Source organism: Oncorhynchus nerka, unplaced genomic scaffold, assembly GCF_034236695.1.
Source record: "Oncorhynchus nerka isolate Pitt River unplaced genomic scaffold, Oner_Uvic_2.0 unplaced_scaffold_2707, whole genome shotgun sequence".
Taxonomy (NCBI): Eukaryota; Metazoa; Chordata; class Actinopteri; order Salmoniformes; family Salmonidae; genus Oncorhynchus; species Oncorhynchus nerka.
This window is the reverse complement of record NW_027038592.1, coordinates 1-22,261: the sequence shown is the minus strand read 5'-3', so window position 1 is coordinate 22,261 and position 22,261 is coordinate 1. Positions and strand designations below refer to the sequence as shown.

General features: G+C 52.0%; 1 pseudogene; it reads right to left on the bottom strand.

The window, feature by feature from the left end:
• Positions 1 to 893: 893 nt before the first annotated feature.
• On the bottom strand, positions 894 to 16,408 carry LOC135567031 (xylosyl- and glucuronyltransferase LARGE1-like; annotated as a pseudogene).
• Between the last annotated feature and the right edge of the window lie 5,853 nt (positions 16,409 to 22,261).

The following is a 22,261-nucleotide window of genomic DNA, read 5'->3' as shown; positions in this document are numbered from 1 at the left end:
GGAGGGAGGGAGGGAGGGAGACAGGGAGGCAGGGAGGAGGGAAGGAGGGAGGGAGGGAGGCAGGGAGACAGGGAGGGAGGGAGACAGGGAGGGAGACAGGGGAGGGAAGGAGGGAGACAGGGAGGGAGGGAGGCAGGGGAGACAGGGAGGAGGCAGGGAGACAGGGAGGGAGGGAGGCAGGGAGGGAGGGAGACAGGGGAGGGAGGCAGGGAGACAGGGAGGGAGGCAGGGAGGGAGGCAGGAGGGAGACAGGGAGGGGAGACAGGGAGGGAGGCAGGGAGGGAGACAGGGAGGGAGGCAGGGAGGGAGACAGGGAGGGAGACAGGGAGGGAGGCAGGGGAGGGAGACAGGGAGGGAGGGAGAACGGGAGACAGGGAGGAGGCAGGGAGGGAGACAGGGAGAGAGGGGAGACCGGGAGGGAGGGAGGCAGGGAGGGAGGGAGACAGGGAGGGAGGCAGGGAGGGAGGCAGACAGGAGGGAGGCAGGAGGGAGACAGGGAGGGAGGGAGGGAGACAGGGAGGGAGACAGGGAGGGAGGGAGGGAGACAGGCAGGGAGGGAGGGAGGCAGGGGGAGGGAGACAGGGAGGGAGACAGGGAGGGAGGCAGACAGGGAGGGAGACAGGGAGGGAGACCGGGAGGGAGGGAGAGAGGGAGACCGGGAGGGAGGAGGCAGACAGGGAGGGAGGCAGACAGGGAGGGAGGCAGACAGGGATGGAGACCGGGAGGGAGGGAGGGAGGCAGACAGGGAGGGAGGGAGGGAGGCAGACAGGGATGGAGACCGGGGGGAGGGAGGGAGAGAGGGAGACCGGGAGGGAGGCAGACAGGGAGGGAGGGAGGGAGGGGAGGCAGACAGGGAGGGAGGGAGGGGAGAGGGAGGAGGCAGACAGGGAGGGAGGGAGGGAGGGAGGGAGACAGGGAGGGAGGGAGGGAGGCAGACAGGGAGGGAGGGAGGGAGGAGGGAGGGAGACAGGGAGGGAGGGAGGGAGGGAGGCAGACAGGGAGGGAGACAGGAGGGAGGGAGACAGGGAGGGAGAGAGGCAGGGAGGGAGGGAGACAGAGAGGCAGGGAGGGAGGGAGACAGGGAGGGAGAGAGGCAGGGAGGGAGACAGGGAGGGATAGAGGCAGGGAGAGACAGGGAGGGAGAGAGGCAGGGAGGGAGGGAGAGAGAGAGAGGCAGGGAGGGAGAGAGGCAGGGAGGGAGAGAGGCAGGGAGGGAGAGAGGCAGGGAGGGAGGGAGGGAGGGAGGCAGACACACACATACCATATTACATTTAGCACAACAAACAGCAGCTGTGAATGAGCAGCTGGTCTTCTAGATATGGCCCAGAGAACAAATGTCTTGTCTGCTTTCCAAGTCCAGGGCTACAGTCAGTCTCTCTCCCCGCTCTCCCTCCCTCCCTTCCTCCCTCCTTCCTTCCCTCCCATAGTGATGCCCAGTTCTATTGTTAGAGAAGAACAGAGAGTTGTATGAGTCCAAACCAGCCCTGTATTGACTCAACATTCACAGCAACAGCTTCCTCTCCCAGATAGAAACCAGGTCTGCAACTTCTGGACAGAAGCTCCATCCGTCCACGGGAAGGGGTAAAAAAAACAATGTTTGGGACACAACGACCTTACGGTTACCCCCGGTTACCCTTCAGTTGGTTAAACCAGGTCATAACCCCAAATTAAAAGGTGAGAGTTCACAAGAAGCAGAGCTCACAATTTAAAACCTCATGATCGGTTGGCACAAAGGTCAGAGTTCGTAGTAAGAGTCTTTAGTAACCGTTCTGTCCACTCCCCTACATCGACTGTCCTTAGAATCCACCCTTTCCCTCTCCTCCGTAGAGGTGTAGTCCTAGACAGCCTTAGAGAAGGGTGTTATGGGTAGTGTAGTCAATAACGGATCAGAGTTCGTAGTAAGAGTCTTTAGTAACCGTTCTGTCCACTCCCGACTCCCCTACATCGACTGTCCTTAGAATCCCTTTCCCTCTCCTCGGTAGAAGTGTAGTCCTAGACAGCCTTAGAGGAGAGGGTTATGGGTAGTGTAGTCAATAACGGGTCAGAGTGTCCTGGCTCATCGGTGTTGGCTAGCTGTTGTTCTCTGCAGTCATGTATTTGAGGGCAGCGAAGCCGCACCGTCTAGACATGTTCTGTTGAAACTCCTCTTCAGGGTCTTCAGACAGACGGTACTGCTTGTTGGACCGGAACTTGGTGATGTCGAAACTGGGAGCGTGAGGCATGTGGATCATATAGGCGTTGGGCAGAACCACAAACTCATACTCCTGGAAGAGAGGACAGAGGACAGAATCACTAAGACAGCATCACTAACTCATACTGCTGGAAGAGAGGACAGAGGACCGAGTTAGAAACACTAAGACAGCATCACTAACTCATACTGCTGGAAGAGAGGACAGAGGACAGAGTTAGAAACACTAAGACAGCATCACTAACTCATACTGCTGGAAGAGAGGACAGAGTTAGAAACACTAAGACAGCATCACTAACTCATACTGCTGGAAGAGAGGACAGAGTTAGAATCACTAAGACAGCATCACTAACTCATACTGCTGGAAGAGAGGACAGAGTTAGAAACACTAAGACAGCATCACTAACTCATACTCCTGGAAGAGAGGACAGAGTTAGAAACACTAAGACAGCATCACTAACTCATACTGCTGGAAGAGAGGACAGAGTTAGAAACACTAAGACAGCATCACTAACTCATACTGCTGGAAGAGAGGACAGAGTTAGAAACACTAAGACAGCATCACTAACTCATACTCCTGGAAGAGAGGACAGAGGACAGAAACACTAAGACAGCATCACTAACTCATACTGCTGGAAGAGAGGACAGAGTTAGAAACACTAAGACAGCATCACTAACTCATACTCCTGGAAGAGAGGACAGAGGACAGAGTTAGAATCGCTAAGACAGCATCACTAACTCATACTGCTGGAAGAGAGGACAGAGTTAGAAACACTAAGACAGCATCACTAACTCATACTCCTGGAAGAGAGGACAGAGGACAGAGTTAGAAACACTAAGACAGCATCACTAACTCATACTGCTGGAAGAGAGGACAGAGTTAGAAACACTAAGACAGCATCACTAACTCATACTGCTGGAAGAGAGGACAGAGTTAGAAACACTAAGACAGCATCACTAACTCATACTGCTGGAAGAGAGGACAGAGTTAGAAACACTAAGACAGCATCACTAACTCATACTCCTGGAAGAGAGGACAGAGGACAGAGTTAGAAACACTAAGACAGCATCACTAACTCATACTGCTGGAAGAGAGGACAGAGTTAGAAACACTAAAGACTAACTCATACTGAGACAGAGTGATGGTAAAGAGGTGTGTCCAGTACCTGTGAGTGACAGAGTGATGGTAAAGAGGTGTGTCCAGTACCTGTGAGTGACAGAGTGATGGTAAAGAGGTGTGTCCAGTACCTGTGAGTGACAGAGTGATGGTAAAGGTGTGTCCAGTACCTGTGAGTGACAGAGTGATGGTAAAGGTGTATCCAGTACCTGTGAGTGACAGAGTGATGGTAAAGGTGTGTCCAGTACCTGTGAGTGACAGAGTGATGGTAAAGGTGTGTCCAGTACCTGTGAGTGACAGAGTGATGGTAAAGGTGTGTCCAGTACCTGTGAGTGACAGAGTGATGGTAAAGGTGTGTCCAGTACCTGTGAGTGACAGAGTGATGGCTAAAGGTGTGTCCAGTACCTGTGAGTGACAGAGTGATGGCTAAAGGTGTGTCCAGTACCTGTGAGTGACAGAGTGATGGTAAAGGTGTGTCCAGTACCTGTGAGTGACAGAGTGATGGGTAAAGGTGTATCCAGTACCTGTGAGTGACAGAGTGATGGGTAAAGGTGTATCCAGTACCTGTGAGTGACAGAGTGATGGTAAAGAGGTGTGTCCAGTACCTGTGAGTGACAGAGTGATGGTAAAGGTGTGTCCAGTACCTGTGAGTGACAGAGTGATGGTTAAAGGTGTATCCAGTACCTGTGAGTGACAGAGTGATGGGTAAAGGTGTATCCAGTACCTGTGAGTGACAGCGTGATGGGTAAAGGTGTATCCAGTACCTGTGAGTGACAGAGTGATGGGTAAAGGTGTGTCCAGTACCTGTGAGTGACAGAGTGATGGGTAAAGGCGTGTCCAGTACCTGTGAGTGACAGAGTGATGGGTAAAGGTGTGTCCAGTACCTGTGAGTGACAGAGTGATGGGTAAAGGTGTATCCAGTACCTGTGAGTGACAAAGTGATGGGTAAAGGTGTATCCAGTACCTGTGAGTGACAAAGTGATGGGTAAAGGTGTATCCAGTACCTGTGAGTGACAGAGTGATGGGTAAAGGTGTGTCCAGTACCTGTGAGTGACAGAGTGATGGCTAAAGGTGTATCCAGTACCTGTGAGTGACAGAGTGATGGGTAAAGGTGTATCCAGTACCTGTGAGTGACAAAGTGATGGGTAAAGGTGTATCCAGTACCTGTGAGTGACAGAGTGATGGCTAAAGGTGTATCCAGTACCTGTGAGTGACAGAGTGATGGCTAAAGGTGTGTCCAGTACCAGCATCCAGCTCCATAATATGAGCCACTTTATTCCACCCAAAGCCAACGAAGCGTCTGTCGTACTCTGGACTGTCCCGTCTCACCATCACGTAGGGTTCAAAGTCCGCTTCCCACTGGACTCTGTACGGCGTGGTGGCAGTCCTCCACTTAGCAAAGTTAGTGGGAGCATGACCCTTCGTCCAGACATGGTATCTAAGCAGGAGAACAGGAAGTAGGATTCAACATTCAATACTTTATAGCCAAGGAGGGAGAGGAGGGATTGTGGGGTGCAGGGTAGCCTAGTGGTTAGAGTGTAGAGATGGCAGGGTAGCCTAGTGGTTAGAGTGTAGAGGTGGCAGGGTAGCCTAGTGGTTAGAGTGTAGAGGTGGCAGGGTAGCCTAGTGGTTAGAGTGTAGAGGTGGCAGGGTAGCCTAGTGGTTAGGAGTGTAGAGGTGGCAGGGTAGCCTAGTGGTTAGAGTGTAGAGGCGGCAGGGTAGCTTGGTGGTTGGAGTGTAGAGGCGGCAGGGTAGCCTAGTGGTTAGAGTGTAGAGGTGGCAGGGTAGCCTAGTGGTTAGAGTGTAGAGGGGGCAGGTAACCTAGTGGTTTAGAGAGTGTAGAGGTGGCAGGGTAGCCTAGTGGCTAGAGTGTAGAGGTGGCAGGGTAGCCTAGTGGTTTGAGTGTAGAGGTGGCAGGGTAGCCTAGTGGTTAGAGTGTGAGGTGGCAGGGTAGCCTAGTGGTTAGAGGTAGAGGTGGCAGGGTAGCCTAGTGGCTAGAGTGAGAGGAGGCAGGGTAGCCTGGTGGTTGGAGTGTAGAGGTGGCAGGGTAGCCTAGTGGTTTAGAGTGTAGAGTGGGTGGCAGGGTAGCTCTAGTGGTTAGAGTGTAGAGGTGGCAGGTAACCTAGTGGTTAGAGTGTAGGTAGCTGAGGAGTGATTGAACCCAACTATCTGGGAGTCTTCTAGCTGAGTAGTGATTGAACACAACTATCTGGGAGTCTTCTAGCTGAGGTGTGATTGAACCTAACTATCTGGGCTCTGTGGCTCAATCTGTCATGTTAATGATCAAAACGATCTCTGTGTTGAAAGACAAACACCTACACTGCTGCTTGTATTTAGACACCAGGAGGCAGTCTTTATTTATTTAACTAGGCATCCCTTTATCCCTTAGAGCCCGAGTAAGATTGATGTTGTACCTTAAATGATCGTTTCAGTCGTTGGGCAGGCGTTGGTAGAGTAACATCTGTGCTGCTGCTGGCTAATGAGAATGTGTCCCATCCCTTTAAGTTCAGAACGCTGGCCCAGCGTCCCATCCCTTTAAGTTCAGAACACTGGCCCAGTGGGCCATCCCTTTAAGTTCAGAACGCTGGCCCAGCGTCCCATCCCTTTAAGTTCAGAACACTGGCCCAGTGGGCCATCCCTTTAAGTTCAGAACACTGGCCCAGTGGGCCATCCCTTTAAGTTCAGAACACTGGCCCAGCGGGCCATCCCTTTAAGTTCAGAACGCTGGCCCAGTGGGCCATCCCTTTAAGTTCAGAACGCTGGCCCAGCGTCCCATCCTTTAAGTTCAGAACACTGGCCCAGCCCCATCCTTTAAGTTCAGAACGCTGGCCCAGCGGGCCATCCCTTTAAGTTCAGAACACTGGCCCAGCCCCATCCCTTTAAGTTCAGAACACTGGCCCAGCGGGCCATCCCTTTAAGTTCAGAACGCTGGCCCAGCGTCCCATCCCTTTAAGTTCAGAACGCTGGCCCAGCGAACCATCCCTTTGTTCAGAACACTGGCCCAGCGTCCCATCCCTTTAAGTTCAGAACACGGCCCAGCGGGCCATCCCTTTAAGTTCAGAACACTGGCCCAGCGTCCCCATCCCTTTAAGTTCAGAACACTGGCCCAGCGGGCCATCCCTTTAAGTTCAGAACACTGGCCCAGCCCCATCCCTTTAAGTTCAGAACACTGGCCCAGTGGGCCATCCCTTTAAGTTCAGAACGCTGGCCCAGTGGGCCATCCCTTTAAGTTCAGAACACTGGCCCAGCGTCCCATCCCTTTAAGTTCAGAAACGCTGGCCCAGCGTCCCCATCCTTTAAGTTCAGAACACTGGCCCAGCGTCCCATCCCTTTAAGTTCAGAACACTGGCCCAGTGGGCCATCCCTTTAAGTTCAGAACGCTGGCCCAGCGTCCCATCCCTTTAAGTTCAGAACGCTGGCCCAGCGTCCCATCCCTTTAAGTTCAGAACACTGGCCCAGCGTCCCATCCCTTTAAGTTCAGAACACTGGCCCAGCGTCCCATCCCTTTAAGTTCAGAACGCTGGCCCAGTGGGCCATCCTTTAAGTTCAGAACGCTGGCCCAGCGTCCCATCCCTTTAAGTTCAGAACACTGGCCCAGCGGGCCATCCCTTTAAGTTCAGAACACTGGCCCAGCGTCCCATCCCTTTAAGTTCAGAACACTGGCCCAGTGGGCCATCCCTTTAAGTTCAGAACACTGGCCCAGTGGGCCATCCCTTTAAGTTCAGAACACTGCCCCAGCGTCCATCCCTTTAAGTTCAGAACACTGGCCCAGTGGGCCATCCCTTTGTTCAGAACACTGGCCCAGCCCCATCCCTTTAAGTTCAGAACACTGGCCCAGTGGGCCATCCATCCCTTTAAGTTCAGAACACTGGCCCAGTGGGCCATCCTTTGGGCCATCCCTTTAAGTTCAGAACACTGGCCCAGTGGGCCATCCCTTTAAGTTCAGAACGCTGGCCCAGCGTCCCATCCCTTTAAGTTCAGAACGCTGGCCCAGCGTCCCATCCCTTTGTTCAGAACGCTGGCCCAGCGTCCCATCCCTTTGTTCAGAACACTGGCCCAGCGGGCCATCCCTTTAAGTTCAGAACACTGGCCCAGTGGGCCATCCCTTTAAGTTCAGAACACTGGCCCAGTGGGCCATCCCTTTAAGTGCTTTGTTTTTAAATAACATGTGTAGGTATTTCTTCACTTTATTTAAACAGAGTAGAAAGGAAGATAGGGTACAGGCGGAGGGGAACAGACGTTTAGAAACCGCCCAGTGGGGGTACAGGTGGAGGGGAACACAAGTTCAGACCAGGTATACGTTCAGAACATGTCCAGTTGGGACAGCAGCTACATGTGTTTTTACCTGAAGGTGAATAGAGTCCCCGTGTCCAGTTGGGACAGCAGCTACATGTGTTTTTACCTGAAGGTGAATAGAGTCCCCGTGTCCAGTTGGGACAGCAGCTACATGTGTTTTTACCTGAAGGTGAATAGAGTCCCCGTGTCCAGTTGGGACAGCAGCTACATGTGTTTTTACCTGAAGGTGAATAGAGTCCCCGTGTCCAGTTGGGACAGCAGCTACATGTGTTTTTACCTGAAGGTGAATAGAGTCCCCGTGTCCAGTTGGGACAGCAGCTACATGTGTTTTACCTGAAGGTGAATAGAGTCCCCGTGTCCAGTTGGGACAGCAGCTACATGTGTTTTTTACCTGAAGGTGAATAGAGTCCCCGTGTCCAGTTGGGACAGCAGCTACATGTGTTTTACCTGAAGGTGAATAGAGTCCCCGTGTCCAGTTGGGACAGCAGCTACATGTGTTTTACCTGAAGGTGAATAGAGTCCCCGTGTCCAGTTGGGACAGCAGCTACATGTGTTTTTACCTGAAGGTGAATAGAGTCCCCATGTCCAGTTGGGACAGCAGCTACATGTGTTTTGACCTGAAGGTGAATAGAGTCCCCGTGTCCAGTTGGGACAGCAGCTACATGTGTTTTGACCTGAAGGTGAATAGAGTCCCGTGTCCAGTTGGGACAGCAGCTTCATGTGTTTTTACCTGAAGGTGAATAGAGTCCCCATGTCCAGTTGGGACAGCAGCTACATGTGTTTTGACCTGAAGGTGAATAGAGTCCCCATGTCCAGTTGGGACAGCAGCTACATGTGTTTTTACCTGAAGGTGAATAGAGTCCCCATGTCCAGTTGGGACAGCAGCTACATGTGTTTTTACCTGAAGGTGAATAGAGTCCCCATGTCCAGTTGGGACAGCAGCTACATGTGTTTTTACCTGAAGGTGAATAGAGTCCCCATGTCCAGTTGGGACAGCAGCTACATGTGTTTTTACCTGAAGGTGAATAGAGTCCCCATGTCCAGTTGGGACAGCAGCTACATGTGTTTTGACCTGAAGGTGAATAGAGTCCCCGTGTCCAGTTGGGACAGCAGCTTCATGTGTTTTTACCTGAAGGTGAATAGAGTCCCCATGTCCAGTTGGGACAGCAGCTACATGTGTTTTTACCTGAAGGTGAATAGAGTCCCCGTGTCCAGTTGGGACAGCAGCTACATGTGTTTTGACCTGAAGGTGAATAGAGTCCCCATGTCCAGTTGGGACAGCAGCTACATGTGTTTTTACCTGAAGGTGAATAGAGTCCCCATGTCCAGTTGGGACAGCAGCTCGGCCTTGGACTTGGGGTAAGACAGGCGGTAACGGAGCGTCTCGAAGGCCGGCACCACCAACGCTCTGCTGTTAGCCATGTCCAGCTGTACCACTGACTTCCTGCAGGGACGTTACAGAGACGTTACAGAGACGTTACAGGGACGTTACAGAGACGTTACAGGGACGTTACAGAGACGTTACAGGGACGTTACAGGGACGTTACAGAGACGTTACAGGGACGTTACAGAGACGTTACAGGGACGTTACAGAGACGTTACAGGGACGTTACAGGGACGTTACAGAGACGTTACAGAGACGTTACAGAGACGTTACAGGGACGTTACAGAGACGTTACAGGGACGTTACAGAGACGTTACAGGGACGTTACAGAGACGTTACAGGGACGTTACAGAGACGTTACAGAGACGTTACAGAGACGTTACAGGGACGTCCAGCCTTCATGTTGTTAGCCATGTCCAGCTGAACTACAGACCTGTTACAGGGACGTTACAGGGACGTCACAGAGCTTTCATGTTGTTAGCCATGTCCAGCTGAACTACAGACTTGTTACAGGGACGTTACAGGGACGTCACAGAGCCTTCATGTTGTTAGCCATGTCCAGCTGAACTACAGACTTGTTACAGGGACGTTACAGGGACATTACAGGGACGTCACAGAGCCTTCATGTTGTTAGCCATGTCCAGCTGAACTACAGACTTGTTACAGGGACGTTACAGGGACGTCACAGAGCTTTCATGTTGTTAGCCATGTCCAGCTGAACTACAGACTTGTTACAGGGGACAGAGATGGAGTCATTCTAACATTACGGGGACATAATGATCCTGACGTTACTACAGTATAACATGACAGACAGACAGACAGACAGACAGACAGACAGACAGACAGACAGACAGGTAACAAAGCCAAATACAATACTGTAGCTCAGGGTTAGAAAGTCACTCTCCTCACACCCCTCTGAGATCTAGAAGTTTCCCCAGCAATGTGACCCCAGAGTTAGAAGAGAATATTATACGCTACAGTCTCCTCTACAGCTGAGTCGTTCTCCCTCACCTGAGGTACTCGTTCTCCCTCACCTGAGGTACTCGTTCTCCCTCACCTGAGGTACTCGTAGAGGACATTATACATTACAGTATCTCTACGGCTGAGTCGTTCTCCTCACCTGAGGTACTCGTGAGGCCGCACATTACAGTATCTCTACGGCTGAGTCGTTCTCCCTCACCTGAGGTACTCGTAGAGGCCGCACATTACAGTATCTCTACGGCTGAGTCGTTCTCCCTCACCTGAGGTACTCTTAGAGGCCGCACATTACAGTATCTCTACGGCTGAGTCGTTCTCCTCACCTGAGGTACTCGTGAGGCCGTACATTACAGTATCTCTACGGCTGAGTCGTTCTCCCTCACCTGAGGTACTCGTAGAGGCCGTACATTACAGTCTCCTCTACGCTGAGTCGTTCTCCCTCACCTGAGGTACTCGTAGAGGCCGTACATTACAGTATCTCTACAGCTGAGTCATTTTCTCCTCACCTGGGAGGTACTCGTAGAGGCCGTGTATTACAGTCTCCTCTACGGCTGAGTCGTTCTCCTCACCTCCGAGGTACTCGTAGAGGCCGTGCATTACAGTCTCCTCTCTACGGCTGAGTCGTTCTCCCTCACCTGAGGTACTCGTAGAGGCCGTACATTACAGTCTCCCCTACGGCTGAGTCGTTCTCCCTCACCTGAGGTACTGTGAGAGGCCGTACATTACAGTATCTCTACGGCTGAGTCGTTCTCCCTTACCTGAGGTACTCATGAGAGGCCGTACATTACAGTATCTCTATTTGAGTCGTTCTCCCTCACCTGAGGTACTGTAGAGGCCGCACATTACAGTCTCCTCTCGGCTGAGTCGTTCTCCCTCACCTGAGGTACTCGTAGAGGCCGTGCATTACAGTATCTCTACAGCTGAGTCGTTCTCCCTCACCTGAGGTACTCGTGAGAGGCCGTACATTCCAGTATCTCCAGTATCTCTACGGCTGAGTCGTTCTCCTCACCTGAGGTACTCGTAGAGGACATTATACATTACAGTATCTCTACGGCTGAGTCGTTCTCCTCACCTGAGGTACTCGTGAGGCCGCACATTACAGTATCTACGGCTGAGTCGTTCTCCTCACCTGAGGTACTGTAGAGGCCGTACATTACAGTCTCCTCTCGGCTGAGTCGTTCTCCCTCACCTGAGGTACTCATAGAGGCCGCACATTACAGTACCTCCCTACGGCTGAGTCGTTCTCCTCACCTGAGGTACTCGTAGAGGCCGTACATTACAGTCTCCTCTACGGCTGAGTCGTTCTCCTCACCTGAGGTACTCGTAGAGGCCGTACATTACAGTCTCCTCTACGGCTGAGTCGTTCTCCCTCACCTGAGGTACTCGTAGAGCCGCACATTACAGTATCTCTACGGCTGAGTCGTTCTCCTCACCTGAGGTACTCTTAGAGGCCGTACATTACAGTATCTCTACGGCTGAGTCGTTCTCCCTCACCTGAGGTACTCGTAGAGGCCGTACATTACAGTATCTCTACGGCTGAGTCGTTCTCCCTCACCTGAGGTACTCGTGAGGCCAGTACATTACAGTCTCCTCTACGGGCTGAGTCGTTCTCACTCACCTGAGGTACTCGTAGAGGCCGTACATTACAGTGCATCTCTACAGCTGAGTCGTTCTCCTCACCTGAGGTACTCGTAGAGGCCGTACATTACAGTCTCCTACGGCTGAGTCGTTCTCCTCACCTGAGGTACCTGTAGAGGCCGTACATTACAGTCTCCTCTACGGCTGAGTCGTTCTCCTCACCTGAGGTACTCGTAGAGGCCGTACATTACAGTATCTCTACGGCTGAGTCGTTCTCCTTACCTGAGGTACTCGTAGAGGCCGCATTACAGTATCTCTACGGCTGAGTCGTTTTCCCTCACCTGAGGTACTCGTGAGGCCGCACATTACAGTCTCTCTACGGCTGAGTCGTTCTCCCTCACCTGAGGTACTGTAGAGGCCGTACATTACAGTATCTCTACAGCTGAGTCGCTTCTCCCTCACCTGAGGTACTCGTAGAGGCCGTACATTCCAGTATCTCTACGGCTGAGTCGTTCTCCCTCACCTGAGGTACTGGGTAGAGGCCGTACATTCCAGTATCTCTGGGGCTGAGTCGCTCTCCCTCACCTGAGGTACTCGAGAGGCCGCACATTACAGTATCTCTACGGCTGAGTCGTTCTCCTCACCTGAGGTTCTCATAGAGGACATTATACATTACAGTATTCTACAGCTGAGTCGTTCTCCCTCACCTGAGGTACTAATAGAGTCCGTACATTACAGTATCTCTACGGTTGAGTCGTTCTCCTCACCTGAGGTACTCGTAGAGTCCGGTACATTACAGTATCTCTACAGCTGAGTCGTTCTCCCTCACCTGAGGTTCTCATAGAGGACATTATACATTACAGTATCTCTACAGCTGAGTCGTTCTCCCTCACCTGAGGTACTGTGAGGCCGTACATTACAGTATCTCTACGGCTGAGTCGTTCTCTCACCTGAGGTACTGTGAGTCCGTACATTACAGTATCTCTACAGCTGAGTCGTTTCTCTCTCACCTGAGGTTCTCATAGAGGACATTATACATTACAGTATCTCTACAGCTGAGTCGTTTCTCCTCACCTGAGGTACTCAGAGGCCGTACATTACAGTATCTCTACGGCTGAGTCGTTCTCCTCACCTGAGGTACTCGTAGAGTACTGTACATTACAGTATCTCTACGGCTGAGTCGTTCTCCTCACCTGAGGTACCGTGAGAGGCCGTACATTACAGTCTCCTCTACGGCTGAGTCAAGTTCTCTCACCTGAGGTACTCAGAGGCCGTACATTACAGTCTCCTCTACGGCTGAGTCGTTGTCCTCACCTGAGGTACTCTCGTAGAGGCCGACATTACAGTCTCCTACGGCTGAGTCGTTTCTCTCACCTGGGAGGTACTGTAGAGGCCGTACATTACAGTCTCCTCTACGGCTGAGTCGTTCTCCCTCACCTGAGGTACTCGTAGAGGCCGTACATTTACAGTCTCCCCTACGGCTGAGTCGTTCTCCCTCACCTGAGGTACTGTAGAGGCCGTACATTCCAGTATCTCTACGGCTGAGTCGTTCTCACTCACCAGGTACTGTGAGAGGCCGTACATTACAGTATCTCTACAGCTGAGTCGTTCTCCCTCACCTGAGTGTACTCGTAGAGGCCGTACATTACAGTCTCCTCTACGGCTGAGTCGCTCTCCCTCACCTGGAGGTACCGTAGAGGCCGTACATTACAGTCTCCTCTACGGCTGAGTCGTTCTCCTCACCTGAGGTACTGTAGAGGCCGTACATTACAGTCTCCTCTACGGCTGAGTCGTTCTCCCCTCACCTGAGGTACTCGTAGAGGCCGCATTACAGTCTCCTACTGCTGAGTCGTTCTCTCACCTGAGGTACTCTGGAGAGGCCGTACATTACAGTCTCCTCTACGGGGCTGAGTCGTTCTCCTCACCTGAGGTACTCCTCGTGAGGCCGTACATTCCAGTATTCTACGGCTGAGTCGTTCCTCACCTGAGGTACTCGTAGAGGCCCTACATTACAGTATCTCTACAGCTGAGTCGTTCTCCCTCACCTGAGGTACTCAGAGGCCGCACATTACAGTATCTCATACGGGCTGAGTCGTTCTCCCTCACCTGAGGTACTCGTAGAGGCCGACATTCCAGGTATCTCTACGGCTGAGTCGCTCTCCTCACCTGAGGTACTCGAGAGGCCGCACATTACAGTATCTCTACGGCTGAGTCGTTCTCCCTCACCTGAGGTTCTCATAGAGGACATTATACATTACAGTATCTCTACAGCTGAGTCGTTCTCCCTCACCTGAGGTACTGGTAGAGTCCGTACATTACAGTATCTCACGGCTGAGTCCGTTCCCTCACCTGAGGTACTCGTAGAGTCCGTACATTACAGTATCTCTACAGCTGAGTCGTTCTCCCTCACCTGAGGTTCTCATAGAGGACATTATACATTACAGTATCTCTACAGCTGAGTCGTTTCCCTCACCTGAGGTACTGTGAGAGGCCGTACATTACAGTATCTCTACGGCTGAGTCGTTCTCCTCACCTGAGGTACTCGTAGAGGCCGTATTACAGTATCTCTACAGCTGAGTCGCCTTCCCTCACCTGAGGTACTCGAGAGTCCGTCAGAGACAGTATCTCTACAGCTGAGTCAAGCCTCCTCACCTGAGGTTCTCATAGAGGACATTATACATTACAGTCTCCTCTACGCTGAGTCGCTCCTCACCTGAGGTACTCGTAGAGGCCGCACATTACAGCATTCTACAGCTGAGTCGTTCTCCCTCACCTGAGGTACTGTGAGAGGCCGCCACATTACAGTATCTCTACAGCTGAGTCGTTCTCCTCACCTGAGGTACTCGTAGAGGCCGTACATTACAGTATCTCTACAGCTGAGTCGTTCTCACTCACCTGAGGTACTCAGAGAGTCCGTACATTACAGTATCTCTACAGCTGAGTCGTTCTCCCTCACCTGAGGTTCTCATAGAGGACATTATACATTACAGTATCTCTACAGCTGAGTCATTCTCCTCACCTGAGGTACTGTGAGAGGCCGACATTCCAGTATTTCTACAGCTGAGTCAGTTCTCCTTCACCTGAGGTACTGTAGAGGACATTATACATTACAGTATCTCTACAGCTGAGTCGTTTCTCCTCACCTGAGGTACTCGAGAGGCCGTACATTACAGTATCTCCAGTATCTCTACAGCTGTGACGTTCTCCTCACCTGAGGTACTCGTAGAGGCCGTACATTACAGTATCTCTAATGCTGAGTCAGTTTCTCCTCACCTGAGGTACTCGTGAGAGGCCGCACATTACAGTATCTCTACGGCTGAGTCGTTCTCCTCACCTGAGGTCCCTCGTAGAGGCCGTAAATTACAGTATCTCTACAGCTGAGTCAGTTTCCCTCACCTGAGGTACCGTAGAGGCCGTACACATATTCTACAGCTGAGTCGTTTCCCTCACCTGAGGTACTGTGAGAGTCCGTACATTACAGTATCTCTACAGCTGAGTCGTTCTCCCTCACCTGAGGTTCTCATAGAGGACACATACATTACAGTCTCCCTCTACGGCTGAGTCGTTCTCCTCACCTGAGGTACTGTAGAGGCCGCACATTACAGCATCTCTACAGCTGAGTCAGTTCTCCTCACCTGAGGTACTCGTGAGGCCGCACATTACAGTACATCTCTACAGCTGAGTCGTTCTCCTCACCTGAGGTACTGTAGAGGCCGTGTGAGATTACAGTATCTCTACAGCTGAGTCGTTCACTCACCTGAGGTACTCGTAGAGTCCGTACATTACAGTATTCTCTACAGCTGAGTCAGTTTCCTCCTCACCTGAGGTTCTCATAGAGGACATTATACATTACAGCATTCTACAGCTGAGTCATTCTCCTCACCTGAGGTACTGGGAGGCCGTGACATTCCAGTATCTCTACAGCTGAGTCAGTTCTCCTTCACCTGAGGTACTGGTAGAGGACATTATACATTACAGTATCTCTACAGCTGAGTCAGTTTCTCCTCACCTGAGGTACTCGTAGAGGCCGTACATTACAGTATCTCCAGTATCTCACAGCTGTGATGTTCTCCTCACCTGAGGTACTCGTGAGAGGCCGACACAGTATCTCTACAGCTGAGTCGGGACTCCCTCACCTGAGGTACCTTTAGAGGCCGTACATTACAGTATCTCTACAGCTGAGTCAGTTCTCCTCGCCTGAGGTAGTCAGAGGCCGTACATTACGCATTCTACGGCTGAGTCGTTCTCCTCACCTGAGGTACTGTAGAGGACATTATACATTACAGTATCTCCAGTATCTCTACAGCTGAGTCGCTCTCACCTGAGGTACTCGTAGAGGCCGTACATTACAGTCTTCTTCTACGTTTCAGACGGTCTCCTCACCTGAGGTACTCAGACTCCCTCACCCTGAGGTACTGCACTCCCCTCACCTGGAGCACTGTGACTTCACCTGAGGTACTCGTGAGAGGCCGTATATTTATCTCTATCCCTCACCTGAGGTACTCTGTTCCTCCCTCACCTGAGGTACTCTGCTCTCCTCACCTGAGGTAAATCGTAGAGGCAGTACATTACAGTATCTCTATCCCTCACCTGAGGTACTGTAGAGGCCGTACATGGGCAGGAAGTCGACATCTGACAGGAACATGGTGGGCGTGGGTTGACCTGCCGCACGGCCACGTTCCTGAGCAGGTTGACCTGGATAGAACTGACCCTCCTTGCAGACGATGTGGTAGCCCACGCTCCCTGGACATCAGGACCTCTGACCCCTGGGTGTAGCGCAGGAACTGTTGAGCCTCAGCGTCAGAGAGATACAGGGCCAGCTGATAGACCTTCCCAGTGTTTACAGATAGCCTCTAACATCTGGAGTCTGGAGAGGAGAGAGAGACACCACTGTTAGAGGAGGAGAAGAGGAGAGAGAGAGAGACACCACCGTTAGAGGAGAAGGAAGAGACAGAGGAGATGGCGATAGAGAGGGGGAGATAGAGAGAGGGGAGTGGGAGAGAGGAGATGGAGATAGAGGGAGTGAGAGGGGGAGAGAGAGAGAGAGAGGAGATAGAGAGAGGATAGAGGGGAGAGAAAGAGAGAGAGAGGAGACAGTGAGAGGGGGAGAGAAAGAGAGAGAGAGGAGATAGTGAGAGAGAGGAGATAGAGAGGGGAGTGAGAGGGGGGAGAGAGAGGGAGAGTGAGAGGGGAAGAGAGAGAGTGGGTCCAGGCCAGGTTAGAACAGCTGACAATAGTAAACTAAACAACCTTGGTGCTGTCGGTTCCTTCCCTGGCAAGAGGAGATAGAGAGGAGAAGAGAGAGAAGGAGAGAGAAAGAGAGGAGATATATCAATAAAATATATCTATATTGAATTATTCAGTACAGAGATATTTAATGTCCGGTATTCAAGACATATCGATCTCAAATTGCTCATCCAACCGCCTATATCGTCCAATCATCCAATCCCCTTCACACTGATCCACTGTTATTGGCTAGGTTCTTACAGATGAAATGAGGTGCCAATAGGCAAGAGGAGCAGCTGACATTTACCACGTTAAACAATGAATCCTCTGCTGTGGTTTCTACCTGTCCACGGACATAACAGAAACACTGAACAACTTCACTATTACAATGGAGAGGTGTTCTGAAAGAGATGTGGAGGCCGTGAGAGACTACTGTATTAACGTGTGTGTGTGTGTTAATGATGATGCCACTGATCTTTACCTAACCCCTCTCCTGTGTCTGGGACTGGGCCACAACAGCATGCAAAGGATCTAGGAATGGGTCCATGGGCCCCAGTGTCCCTGTGTTCTAGAATGGGTCCATATGAACCTGTGTGTTCTGTGTTCTAATGGGTCCATATGGACCTCAGTGTTCCCTGTGTTCTAGAATGGGTCCATATGGACCTCAGTGTTCCTATGTTCTAGAATGGGTCCATATGGAACTCAGTGTCCCTGCTGTTCTAGAATGGGTCCATATGGACCTCAGTGTTCCATGTGTTCCAAATCAATAGGATGGATGACTGGAGGCTAATATCAGCAGGATGGCATGTGGTCTTCATCCCACAGAGCTAACTGACAGGGCTACAGGGTAAAGACCCCATGTGGTCCTCAGCTCACAGAGCCAACTGGACAGGGCTGGGCAGGGTAAAGACCCCATGTGGTCCTCAGCTCACAGAGCTAACTGACAGGGCTACAGGGTAAAGACTCCCCATGTGGGTCCTCAGCTCACAGAGCCAACTGACAGGGCTACTGGGTAAAGACTCCCATGTGGTCCTCAGCTCACAGAGATAACTGACAGGGCTACAGCTGCAAAGACTCTATGTGGTCTTCAGCTCACAGAGCTAACTGACAGGGCTACAGGGTAAAGACTCCCCATGCGGTCCTCAGCTCAAGAGCTAACTGACAGGGCTACAGGGTAAAAGACCCCCATGGGTCTTCAGCTCACAGAGCTAACTGACAGGGCTACAGGGGTAAAAGACTCCCATGTGGTCCTCAGCTCACAAGCCAACTGACAGGGCCATAGGGTAAAGACTCCCATGTGGTCTTCAGCCCACAGAGATAACTGACAGGGCTACAGGGTAAAGACTCCCATGTGGTCCTCAGCTCACAGAGCTAACTGACAGGGGGCTACAGGGTAAAGAATCCCTATGTGGTCTTCAGCTCACATAGCTAACTGACAGGGCTACAGGGTAAAGACTCCCATGTGATCCTCAGCCCACAGAGCTAACTGACAGGGGCTACAGGGTAAAGACTCTCATGTGGTCTTCAGCTCAGAGCTAACTGACAGGGCTACAGGGTAAAGACTCCCATGTGGTCCTCAGCTCACAGAGCTAACTGACAGGGCTACAGGGTAAAGACTCCATGTGACTTCAGCTCACAGAGCCAACTGACAGGGCTACAGGGTAGACTCATGTGGTCCTCAGCTCAGAGCTAACTGACAGGGCTACAGGGTAAAGACCCCATGTGGTCTTCAGCTCACAGAGCTAACTGACAGGGCTACAGGGTAAAGACTCCCATGTGGTCCTCAGCTCAGAGATAACTGACAGGGCTACAGGCTAAAGACTCCCATGTGGTCTTCTAGCTCACAGAGCTAACTGACAGGGCTACAGGGTAAAGACTCCCATGCTGTCCTCAGCTCACAGAGCTAACTGACAGGGGCTACAGGGTAAAGACCCCCATGGCCCTTCTCAGCTCACAGAGCTAACTGACAGGGCTACAGGGTAAAGACTTATGTGGTCTTCAGCTCACAGAGCTAACTGACAGGGCTACAGGGGTAAAGACTCCCATGTGGTCTTCAGCCCACAGAGATAACTGAGACAGGGCTACAGGGTAAAAGACCCCCATGTGGTCCCCAGCTCACAGAGCTAACTGACAGGGCTACAGGGTAAAGACTCCCATGTGGTCCTCAGCTCACAGAGCCAACTGACAGGGGCTACAGGGTAAAAGACTCCCATGTGGTCTCAGCTCAGAGCTAACTGACAGGGCTACAGGGTAAAGACCCCCATGTGGTCTTCAGCTCACAGAGCTAACTGACAGGGCTACAGGGTAAAGACTCCTATGTGGTCTTCAGCCCACAGAGCTAACTGACAGGGCTACAGGGTAAAGACCTCATGTGGTCTTCAGCCACAGAGCTAACTGACAGGGCTAGAGGGTAAAGACTACCATGGGTCCTCAGCTCACAGAGCTAAATGACAGGGCTACAGGGTAAAGACTCCCATGTGGTCTTCAGCCTGGGCAGAGCTAACTGACAGGGCTACAGGGTAAAGACTCCCATGTGGTCTTCAGCGCACAGAGCTAACTGACAGGGCTACAGGGTAAAGACCCCCATGCGGTCTCAGCTCACAGAGCTAACTGACAGGGCTACAGGGTAAAGACTCCCATGTGGTCCTCAGCTCACAGAGCTAACTGACAGGGGCTACAGGGTAAAGACTCCCATGCCATGATCCTCAGCCCACAGAGCTAACTGACAGGGCTACAGGCAAAAGACTCTCATGTGGTCTTCAGCTCACAGAGCTAACTGACAGGGCTACAGGGTAAAGACTCCCATGTGGTCCTCAGCCTCCAGAGCTAACTGACAGGGCTACAGGGTAAAGACTCCCATGTGGTCTTCAGCCTCCAGAGCTAACTGACAGGGGTTACAGGGTAGACTCCCATGTGGTCTTCAGCTCACAGAGCTAACTGACAGGGCTACAGGGTAAAGACTCCCATGTGGTCTTCAGCGCACAGAGCTAACTGACAGGGCTACAGGGCAAAGACCCCATGCGGTCTTCAGCTCACAGAGCTAACTGACAGGGCTACAGGGTAAAGACTCCCATGTGGTCCTCAGCTCACAGAGCTAACTGACAGGGCTACAGGGTAAAGACTCCCATGCCATGTGATCCTCAGCCCACAGAGCTAACTGACAGGGCTACAGGGTAAAGACTCATGTGGTCTTCAGCTCCAGAGCTAACTGACAGGGCTACAGGGTAAAGACTCCCCATGTGGTCCTCAGCTCACAGAGCTAACTGACAGGGCTACAGGGTAAAAGACTCCCATGTGGTCTTCAGCTCACAGAGCTAACTGACAGGGCTACAGGGTAAAGACTCCCATGTGGTCCCTCAGCTCACAGAGCTAACTGACAGGGGCTACAGGGTAAAGACCCCATGTGGTCTTCAGCCCACAGAGATAACTGACAGGGCTACAGGGTAAAGACTCCCATGTGGTCTTCAGCCCACAGAGATAACTGACAGGGCTACAGGGTAAAGACCCCCATGTGGTCCTCAGCTCACAGAGCTAACTGACAGGGCTACAGGGTAAAGACTCCCATGTGGTCCTCAGCTCATGAGCTAACTGACAGGGCTACAGGGTAAAGACTCCCATGTGGTCTTCAGCGCACAGAGCTAACTGACAGGGCTAGAGGGTAAAGACTACCATGTGGTCCTCAGCTCACAGAGCTAACTGACAGGGCTACAGGGCAAAGAATCCCATGTGGTCTTCAGCGCACAGAGCTAACTGACAGGGCTAGAGGGTAAAGACTACCATGTGGTCCTCAGCCCACAGAGCTAACTGACAGGGCTACAGGGTAAAGACTCATGCCATGTGATCCTCAGCCCACAGAGCTAACTGACAGGGCTACAGGGTAAAGACTCTCATGTGGTCTTCAGCTCTCACAGAGCTAACTGACAGGGCTACAGGGTAAAGACCATGTGGTCCTCAGCTCACAGAGCTAACTGACAGGGCTACAGGCAAAGACTCCCATGTGGTCTTCAGCTCACAGAGCTAACTGACAGGGCTACAGGGTAAAGACTCCCATGTGGTCCTCAGCCCACAGAGCTAACTGACAGGGCTACAGGGTAAGACCCCATGTGGTCCCCAGCTCACAGAGCTAACTGACAGGGCTACAGGGTAAAGACTCCATGGTCCCTCAGCTCACAGAGCCAACTGACAGGGCTACAGGGTAAAGACTCCCATGTGGTCTTCTACGCACAGAGCTAACTGACAGGGGCTACAGGGTAAAGACCCCATGCGGTCTTCAGCTCACAGAGCTAACTGACAGGGCTACAGGGTAAAGACTCCCATGTGGTCCTCAGCCCACAGAGCTAACTGACAGGGCTACAGGGTAAAGACCCCATGTGGTCCTCAGCTCACAGAGCTAACTGACAGGGGCTACAGGGTAAAGACTCCCATGTGGTCTTCAGCCCACAGAGCTAACTGACAGGGCTACAGGGTAAAGACTTCTTATGTGGTCCTCAGCCCACAGAGCTAACTGACAGGGCTACAGGGTAAAGACTCTCATGTGGTCTTCAGCTCACAGAGCCAACTGACAGGGCTACAGGGTAAAAGACTCCCATGTGGTCCCCAGCTCACAGAGCTAACTGACAGGGCTACAGGGTAAAGACTCCCATGGGTCCTCAGCCCACAGAGCTAACTGACAGGGCTACAGGGTAAAGACTCCATGTGGTCCTCAGCCCACAGAGCTATCTGACAGGGCTACAGGGCAAGACTCCCATGTGGTCCCTCAGCCCACAGAGCTAACTGACAGGGCTACAGGGTAAAGACTCCCATGCCATGTGATCCTCAGCCCACAGAGCTAACTGACAGGGCTACAGGGTAAAGACCCCATGTGGTCCTCAGCCCACAGAGCTAACTGGACAGGGCTACAGGGTAGCACCCATGTGGTCCTCAGCCCACAGAGCTAACTGACAGGGCTAGAGGGTAAAGACCATGTGGTCCCCAGCCCACAGAGCCAACTGGACAGGGCTACAGGGTAAAGACTCCCATGTGGTCCTCAGCCCACAGAGCTAACTGACAGGGCTACAGGGTAAAGACTCCCATGTGGTCCTCAGCTCACAGAGCTAACTGACAGGGCTACAGGGTAAAGACTCCCATGTGGTCTTCAGCTCACAGAGCTAACTGACAGGGCTACAGGGTAAAGACTCCCATGTGGTCCTCAGCTCACAGAGCTAACTGACAGGGCTACAGGGTTCTGACTCCCATGTGGTCCTCAGCCCACAGAGCCAACTGACAGGGCTACAGGGTAAACATGCCTCCTGTGAGTCCTAAAAGCCCAGACACAAAGAGAAAACAGAAGAACACAGTTAACGTTCCAGTGTTCTTTAACATTGTCCAATGGGGATAAGTCCCAATCCCCTTGCTTGACTTAATTTAATTTACTCTGCGATGTGTTCCAACTCAAACATGCTGCTAGAATAACCTTCAGTCACTCAAACTAGAGAGAGAGAGAGAGAGAGAGAGG